This window comes from Chelon labrosus (assembly GCF_963514085.1).
Source record: "Chelon labrosus genome assembly, chromosome: 9".
Lineage (NCBI taxonomy): Eukaryota > Metazoa > Chordata > Actinopteri > Mugiliformes > Mugilidae > Chelon > Chelon labrosus.
In genome coordinates, this window is record NC_140359.1 from 19,454,274 (window position 1) to 19,457,099 (window position 2,826).

A 2,826-nucleotide genomic window follows, 5' to 3' on the forward strand; every position below is an offset into this window, starting at 1 on the left:
ACAAACAGTAAGAGGAATTTTAACATTTTGAACAAATTAAGATTTGTGGAGAGCCTCAAGTTTTCTGAAAGTTTAAAGACTGAACTCATATTAATGTAAATCATGCTCTTTTGAAATGCAATCTGAAAAAATACAGGAGAGGGACAAACAGGAACATCCTAATTAAATATAACAGTTCATGTTCTCCTATAGAGCTAATTGTACAACTTCACTCACTTATTATAAAAGAAAATTCTTTGATAATTTGATAAAATGATTAAGACACAACAGTGTTTCGCAGAGAACATATAGGTATATACACATACTGCAAAAACAAATACAATGAAAAGCAGACGCATATCTTGGCTGATGCAGAATGTGATGTCTGTAGCCATGATGCAATTCAAATGAGCCAGTCAGTGGCAATTGATAAGAATAAAATTAAGTCTAAAAAAAACAGCATTTGTTCTGAAATGTGTGACGAATTATTTAGCAATGGTCTGCGTGTTGACTTATCTTAGTCTGCCGCCATGATCTCCACTATGATTTCCAAACAGTAAAGGAATAATTCTATTTCTGGTTTCACGTTTGCGCATCATTTAATCTAGATGGCCTTATTTGTGGTTTAGGGGTTAAAAAGGGGAATAATGACATTGCTGTGTGTCTGTAATATGAAAATGCACACCTACTCTGTACATATGCTTATGTTCTCATTTGATCCGGCGCATGCATTTGTGTCATACATTTCAGGGGTCCAGAAGGTGAAGCAGAATTCAAACCGTGTCCAGGAATTCAGGGGTCCCAGTGTGTGTCCCACTGGAACCCAAAGCAAACTTTGAGGGGTTACCGGCCTGCACGGCTCGATCTGACAAATCACCCAGAGGCTCCAGTCAGACCCAGAGCAGTCGAGCATACTGCGCCAGGAAGCGGTTGTTTAAACATACGTAATGCCATGTGTTTGTGCATGTAGGTGTGTGTCTGCATGTGTGTGTGTGTGTGTGTGTGTGTGGGTGGCTGTATGAGAAAGAGATTATACACAAGTAAAATGTAGGTATTTGAATAGCATACACATGCGCACACTTAGTCTCAGCATCTGTGTGTGGTCAACTGGTTGTTAAAGCATGTTTTTACCACTTGAATACTGCTGAATACACAAGTACAAGCCATGGTATGTACTCTATGTGCGCACACTATGTGTTAAAGTGAGCCAGTGCAGTCTGTTAAACGGGGAATGTGTTTAAAGTGGTCCAGTAGCTGAACATTAGACTTCTAAATTTCTGTGGTAGGAAAGCCTGAGCCTGTGGATGTGTCTGCATAAGCTAGCGGGAGTATGTGTGTGTGTGTGTGTGTGTGTGTGTGTGTGTGTGTGTGTGTGTGTGTGTGTGTGTACAGGTGTGAGTGATGATAGAGGGAGAGTGTGTGCTGGTTCCCCGCTCATAGTTTGGTGCTCGTGGCCTGTTTCCCAGCCACCACTGAGCAAACACGGATGTCTGTGAAGTGCAACTTTTTTTTCAAAGGTTTTTCATTAAAATGTACTCCATCACATCTGCTTAAAACTCATTAGGCATTTACTTTACTACTTTGTCTCAAGATTATGCAGACACTGCAAAAGAATAATCGTAGGAGAACTGTAGAAGAATGGAAAGCTATGCGCAGGAAATGTGTTATTCACGTCATCCTCTGCCATTATTAATCATATACTATAGGTCAAGGGTCAAAGAGGACCATGGAGCTACATGAAGACATAGGATTAGGTACAATACAAGCGACTGAGCATAAAGTGCACGTGTGCAAGCCTATGACAGATAGTATAAAAACAGTGCAAACTGTATGAATAGTCCAAATGGTGCAGACGGCGCAGACAACTGTGCCAACGAGAGACAGCGCAAAGACAAACAATGCAATACAGACAGCGCAAAACACTTGGGAGACAACACTTATACACTTACAAAAAGACATTACACAGAACAGAGCGGCACAGACTAACAGAGTATGAGTTAGGGTGATTGTAAATGTTTGACTGATTAGCAGCAAAATGTGTGCGAAAGACTACTAACCTTTTAATCAATGTCATAATTTACTGTAAGACAATAGCCTTTAAAATGTGATATGATTCTTGCTTGTCCTTCAAAATACTGTGAATCTAAATGTTCCTTTTTGATATATGGCCTGAAACTGACTCTCTCACACACACACACACACGTATTAACGTCTCCATCCAAAAAAGTCCAGCAAAAGCAGCAACAGAAATCAAAAGCCTCTGGCTCAGGTTCACCGTCAGCTCCACCCTGGTTGCTCGCCTGGCCCAACATGTAGGTCAACCAGGGCTAGAGAGCGCTCCACGTGCAGGGTACTCGGTGTGTGTCTAAGTCTTGTAAAAACATCAGTATATGGGTTTGGAACAAGGTCTTTGGCAATACTCGAAAAAAAAGGGGAGAGAAGGAAAGAAAAACCACGGCAAAAAACTTGAGAGAGTGCGGTTTGATGCCCAAAGTGGAAACCCGCACACTGATGTTTTTGTGTGTGTGTGTGTGTGTGCATGTGTGCATGTACGTGTGTGTTTTGCCGTCTGTGCCTGTGCTCGCATGGGCACACATATGGACGCTAGGAGAAATGTAGTGTGAACCACGTGTGTTTTTACTGTACTGCTACTCTGTGATTATTACAGAGCCGAGAGACGGGTAGTCACGCAGTAGAGCAGCAGCTCTTCCGTACGACTGTGCGTGTGCGTGTTTGCTCGTCTGTACGGCGCTTTCAGGGTTTGAGTGGCGGCCCTGATCGCAGCCAGCGATGTGACTGTGCCAACTGGGCAACTGTAAGCTGTTAATTCAACCTCCAGTCACAGTT